This window comes from Pteropus vampyrus, unplaced genomic scaffold (assembly GCF_000151845.1).
Source record: "Pteropus vampyrus isolate Shadow unplaced genomic scaffold, Pvam_2.0 Scaffold853, whole genome shotgun sequence".
Classification (NCBI taxonomy): Eukaryota; Metazoa; Chordata; class Mammalia; order Chiroptera; family Pteropodidae; genus Pteropus; species Pteropus vampyrus.
Window position 1 is genome coordinate 23,556 of NW_011889634.1, and position 7,186 is coordinate 30,741.

At 33.7% G+C, this 7,186-nt stretch overlaps 1 pseudogene; it reads left to right on the top strand.

The window, feature by feature from the left end:
• The first annotated feature begins 5,445 nt into the window (after positions 1-5,445).
• Positions 5,446-5,827, top strand: LOC105309795 (annotated as a pseudogene).
• The last annotated feature ends 1,359 nt before the right edge of the window (positions 5,828-7,186 follow it).

Below are 7,186 nucleotides of genomic sequence, written 5' to 3' on the forward strand. Positions count from 1 at the left end.
CGGGACAGTAAGGAAATTTCTCATCCACTCTTTAACCTTCTGGCTTAGAGAGACATGCTTACATCTATCCTGAAATAAAAAAGAAAAAAAGATTATTTCTCAGCTGAACAGAAGGAGATATGATATAGCCATAATACTGTTTCCACTTACTCTCCTCAGACTCCCCAAAATCTTTTTACAACCTGCAACATCCAAAAAATAAGAGGACTGAAAAGGGAAAGAGTACATGAGAAGTCTCATATCACATCCTTGGTGGTATGAGCCTATAGTTTTATGTGGAAGGGAGAAGAGACTTAGAAGAGCCTTTTAAGAGTTTCTTTTAAGATGTTAATATGTACTTCATTAACTCGGACTGCCAGAGAATCAGACTTGGGACTAAGAGGTAATATTATCATGGTTTAGCTAGAAGAATCAACTTGGTAAATGTGTATAATCTGGATACTAGAATTTATCTTAAAAACTAAGTATTTCTACCCATCTTGCAGTAGAAATGGGTTCAGTCAACTTTCAAGTACACTAGTTCCCCCTTAACCATGGGGGATATGTTTCAAGTCCACCACTGAAAGCTTGACACCATAGATGGTACTAACCCTATATATACTATGTTTTTTTTCTATACATACAATACTTTTTTCACTTCAAAGAATAACTTTACGGCTTCTTTTTGTAACATCTGAATTGCCAGTATCACTATTCCTGTGCTTTGGGGCCATTATTAAATAAAATAAGAGTTACGTGAACACAAGCACTGTGACACAGTGACAGTTGATTTAATCAATAAGAGGACTAAGTGACTAATGGGCGAGTAGCATATATATACAGTATTAAGACTCTGGACAAAGGGATGATTTACAACCTGAGCAAGACAGAGCAAGAGGGTGGGAGATTTCATACTACTCAGAACAACATGCAATTTAAAACTTGTAATGTTTATTTCTGGAAATTTCCATTTAATTTTTTCAGACCGTGGTTGACCATGGGTAACTAAAACTATGGAAATTGAAACCACAGATAAGCAGGAACTATTATAGACAACAAAAACCTATCTTCACATATATTGTGTTGACAGATACTAGGTTAAAGATAAATATTACCTTTTGAGAAAGAATAAAGAGAATTTAAAAATTATTGAAATAAAGCTAGCAACTTCCACTCTGGGAATGTATAGTAGATGTACTTTTTCCTATTTCTCCTGATAAGTACAACTAAAAAGTCCTGGATGTGTTTTACATAAAACAAATTTTAAAAGTACTCTAAAAGGTAGAGAAAAAAAGGCAGACTACTAGGGAGCTCAGGACTGAAGAAAAAATGTGATGTTGAGTTCCCTCGGTTTTTCTATTACTTCATATATCCCAAATTTAGAGTTGAAGAATCTAAAAGCCAGAAAGTGCCAACAGGTGCAGATCTTCAGAAAAGCTCCAATGAAAACCTACTCTCCCTCTACCCAAAGGAGCAGGAAGGGGTAGCCTTGCATGACAGAAAACTTCTAGACAATAACAGCTTTATTGCAGCCAAACACTACATGCCACAATCTAGGAAGAACTCAAAGTGAATGAAAATAATAATCAACACATACCAACATTGTGGTAACAGTCACGTTAGAATTATTTGACGAATTTTTTTTTAAAGCCATCATACTATGGATTTGGACCAATGTATAATGACATGTATTCATCATTATAGTAGCACATGAAATACTTTCACTGCTCTAAAAATTCTCTGCATCCCTTACCTATCCCACATAACCCCTGGCAACCACCAATCTTTTTACTGTCTCCACAGTTTTGCCTCTTCCAAAATGTCATGTTTGAATCTACAGTATGTAGCCTCTTAAGAATGGCTTCTTTCACTTAGTAATATATATTTAAGGTTCTCCCATGTCTTTTCATGAATTGAGAGTTCATTTCTTTTTAGTGCTGAAAAATATTTCATTGTCTAGTGGTACCACAGTTGACTTATCCATTCACCTACTAAAGGATATCTTAGTTGCTTTCAAGTTTTGGCAATTAGAATAAGCTGCTACAATCATCTGTGTGAAGGTTTTTCTCATGGACATAAATGTTCTACTTTTTTGGGTAAACTAAATACCAAGGAGCATAATTGCTGGATCATGTTGCAAGAATATGTTTAATTATGTAAGAAATTTCCAAACTGGCTGTAACATTTTGAATTCCCACTAGCAATGAATGAGAGTTCCTATTGTTCTGCATTCCAACTAACATTTGGTTTTTGAATTTTGGCCATTCTAATAGGTGTGTAGTGTTATATCATTGTTGTTTTAATTTGCATTTCCCTGATGACGTGTGATGTGGTACAACTTTTCATATGACTATTCGCATTTGTATAAACCCACAGAATGAACGACACTACAAATGAACCCTAATGTTAACTATGAAATTTGGGTGCTTATGATGTGTCAATGTAGGTTCATCAATTATAACAAACATATCATTCTGATGGGAGATTCCAATAATGGGAGAGGTAAGTAAGGGGGTATAGGGAAACTCTGTACTTTCCTCTCAATTTTGCTGTAAACCTAAAACTGCTCTAAAAAAAAGGTTTTTCATATGAAAAAAGCCATCCTAAAAATGCTTCAACAAATTATTAGAAATATGCTTTTGAAACAAATGAAAAAAATAAAGAGTCCCAGCCAAAACAACAACAACAATCTCAGCAAAGAAATGGAAGAGATAAAGAAGAATCAATGGAAGTATTAGAACCAAAAAATACAATAATCAAAATAAAAAATCCAATGTGTGGGCTCAAAACAAGAATGAAGGTTACACTGAAATTGAAATACTACAATAGAAATTACCCATTCTGAACAATCGATAAATTAGACTGGAAAAAAAATGAACAGAGCCTCAAGAATTTATGAGTTCATAATAAAAGATCTAATCTTTGTGTGATAAAAGTCCCAGATTAGAGGAGGAAGACTGTAAGGCTGAAAAAGTACATAAGAAGATAATAGCTGAAAAGTCTCCAAATCTGGCAAAAGACATAAACCTACAGTATCAAGAAAGTAAGTGAACCCTCACAGAGCAAACCAAAAGAAATCTGTATCAAGACAAAATACTGTTAAACTTCTGAAAACTAAGTTAACACAAAAATTTTCAAAGCAGCGAAAGAAATAAAACCTTAACTATAAAGGGAAAACCAAATGACAGTGGATTTCTTATCAGAAACCATGGGAACTAGAAGAACATGGCTATTATTTTTTCGAGTATCAAAATATAATAGTTTTGAAATCAGAATCCTATATTCAGTGAAAATATCCTTCAGGAATGAAAGAAAAATCAATACTCTCAAATTAAGGGAAAATAAGACAATTTGTCACCAGCAGATTATACCCTTAAAATTGGCTAAAAAGGCATTCTTTAAATGAAATTAAATGATTAAAGTAGGAATCATGTAGCATCAAGAATGAAGAAAAAAGACAATAAACAAAAATATTGATAAATAGAATTGACTTTCTTGCTTTTTTGAGTCTCCTCAAGTAAGTTTGATGGTTGAAACACAATTGTAATATGACCTGATGTATGTATACAAAATATTTAAGACAATTTTATTATGAATGGCGGGGAGCAAAAGGAGATAGAGAGAGATAAGGTTTCTATACTTCACTGAAACTCAAAAAAAAAAACCAACCAACCAACAAACCCAACACCAGTAGACTGTAGTTACATTAGGTAATGTAACAGAATAAACATTAAGAAAAAACTGTATAAAAATATATACCCAAACCAGAATTTTTGAAATTCTCAAAAATTAAGTAACACACAGAAAAAGAAAAAAAAAAGACAAAGAGAAAACAAGAGAGAACAAAAGAAAGTAAAATAACAGATTTAAGCCCTAGTATATCAAAATTACATTAATTTAGTGATCTAAATACACCAATTAAAAGACAGATAATTGGACAGCAGATTAAGACCCAACTATATGCTATCTACAAGAAATGCACTTGAATATAACAATATAGGCAGTAAGTAAAATGATGGAAAAAGATACAACAGGCAAATATTAGTCAAAAGAAAGCAAAAGTAGTTACATTAATATCAGATAAATTTCAAAGCAATGGAAATTACCAGAAAGAAACATTATATAATGATACAAGGATTGATCCACTAAGAAGATTAGCAATCTTAAATGTTTATGTACCAAACAACAGAACTGCAAAATATGTAAAGTAAAAACTAATAGAACTTAAAAAAAAATAGAAAATGCACAATTATAGTTGAAGACTTTGATACTCTTCTCTCAATAACTGATAGAACAACTAGGCAGAAAAGCAGCAAGGATGCAAAAGAACTCAACAACGCCATCGATCAACAGGACCAGACTAACATTTATAGAACATTCCACCCAGAGTACAATATAAATTCTTTTCAAGGATCCATAGAATATGTATCAAGATAAACTATATACAGAACCCTAAAATAAACTGCAACAAATTTTAAATTATTTAAATTTTAAAAATTTAGAACAAATAAATAAATACAATCATTGAAATGATACAGAGTGTGTTTTCTAACCACAATGGAATCAAACAAGGAATCAGTAAAAGATAACAGATAAATCTCCAAGCTAAAAATCTTGCAAGCTAAATAATACACTTCTGAATAAACTGTTAAAAAGAAAGTCTCAAGAGAAATAATAAAATATAAATTGAATAGAAGAAAACAAAAATGTAACATATCGAAAGTTGTGAGACTCAGCTAAAACAGTGCTACGAGGGAAATTTATAATTCTAAAGGCATACATCAGAAAAAAGTCAATCAATCATTTAAGTTCCCAGCTTAAAACCCTAGACAAAGATGAGCAAAATAAACCCAAAGCAAGCATAAGGAAGCAAGTAATAAAACCAAGAGCAGAGACTTCCATCCAGGCTGGAACCCAAGAAAGCTGTGCTCTTGTGACATGTTGGCCATTAATTCCCCCATCCCCACCTTAGTCTTTGGCTCTGTATCAGTTCCTTAGGGAACCAAAGTCAAAGAAGAGATGGAGAGGTCCTGGAATAAGAACACTGGTTCAGTACATATGTACAATGGAATACTACTCAGCTTTAAGAATAGATGAAATAGTGCCATTTGCGACAATGTCAATGGATATTGAGATTATCATGCTAAGCAGAATAAGACAAAAAGTTGAGAACTGTATGATTTCACTCAATCATGGGACATAAAACTGAAAGCAACAAATGAACAAGACAAACAGAGACTCATGAACCCAGACAACAGTTTAGTGGTTACCAGATGGAAGGGGGCGATGGGGAGGTAGATAAGAGTAAAGGGGGTCGAATATAAGGTGACAGAAGGAAACTTAACTTTAGGTGGTGAACACACAATGCAATATGTATATGACATTTTGTTGAACTGTACATTTGAAACCTATATAATTAACTAATATCACTCCAATAAATTTAATTTTATAAATTTTAAAAAGTATATGAGAAAAAAAAGGAACACTAGTTCAAAACATCCTTTGTTTCCTCATATCACTATCTACAATTGGTCTCTTCCCATGGCAATGTCTATTTGCCACCATGGCACTGGTATTGCCTTGAGTCAGGGGCCTCTTTTTGGCTTGTTGGCCTTATTCATCCCTGGGAACTTTGAATCTCATTTGTGAAGTCCCTGTGCCTGGGACCAGTACTGATGCACACAACCAAGTTTGCATTTGTCTTCTCTCTCATGTATCACACTTGGAATGGGATCCAACACTTGATATGGGCCAAGGAAAAGGCCTAAAGTTTTCCCAGTTATACTAGCCTGAAGTGGTTGTCTAGGTTCTTACTGTATGGTCCAATGAAGGACTGATAGCCATGTAAAGAGCTGAAATTCTCATTGTCATCTTCTTACAGATTACTACATTAAGCTATCTTCCTTTCTGTCACTCTTATCTCCAGCCAGGGTAAAGATCTTCTGATTTGTTTAGACTCTTTTATGCTTGCGGATTAACCTTGGAGCTCAGGTGTAGAGTACCTTATAGAACCATATTAGTAGCCTACTCTGGGCCTAGGAACCATAATTCTCTCTCTCTTTTGGGCCTTGATTTATGCTAAGGGTCAGCTTTTGGCTCCTTCTTCCTGAAACAGTGAAAACAATGCCAACTCTGTGGCCTCTGCCATAGGGACTGGAAGTGGGGCTTTGGGTACCGCTGCCTGTGGGTCATTGGCTTAAAGGACAATTCTGTTCATTAGTCCCAGTCGGGGCCTTTAGCACCCACACGGTGTCATTAAAGGAAGAGGGGTAGGGGTAAAGAAGAACTGGCCTATCCCAGATAGAGAGAGAGATAGAAGGTGAGCTGGCTCTTAGAATTTTGGGGACATGACATATAGCTTTTGATGGCAGAGGAAGATCTAGAAAGTCACTGTTGAACCTATTAAGGGTTATTTCTTTTCCTTGCTTTTCTAGAAAAACAAGCCTATTATTGTCATATTTTCTAATCCAAATTAATGTGACATCTTTTTCTGAAACCAAATTAAAATACTCATTTTGTCTTTGAAAAAATAAGAGCAGAAATCAATGAAATAGAAAACAAAAAAAAAAAATAGAGAAAGTCAATGAAACAGAGCTGGTTCTTTCAAAAATTCAGTAAAATTGACAAAGTTTTAGCAGGAGTGATAAAGAAAAAAAAGGAAAGATGACATGGTATCAGTTATGAAATAGAGGATATTGGTACAGATCTTACAGATATAGGGATAGATAGAAGAGCAAAGAGCCCTTCCTGGTTCATTTAATAAAGTTAGTATTATCCAGATACCAAAACCAGATGGACAAAGCACACAAATAAGAAAACTGCAGACCAATACCCTTCATGAGTATGGGCACAAAAATCCTCAACAAAATATTAACATAATTCCACAATATATAAAAAGAATTATACATAATGACTATGTGAAAATTATTCCAGGAATAAAAGGCTGGCTCAATAAAAAAAGAAATCTATCAATAGTTTAATATACAGTGTATCAATATACAATCTATCAATATAATGAGGCTAGTAAAGAAAATCACAGGATCATTACAATCAATGCAGAAAAACATACATTTGACAAAACTCGACACTCACTTGTGTTTTAAAAAACTCTAAGAGAAATTTAAAAAGAGGGGAACTTTCTCAATTTGATAAAGAACATCTATAAAAAACCTACAACTAACATGATATTTATGGTGAAAGACTGAAT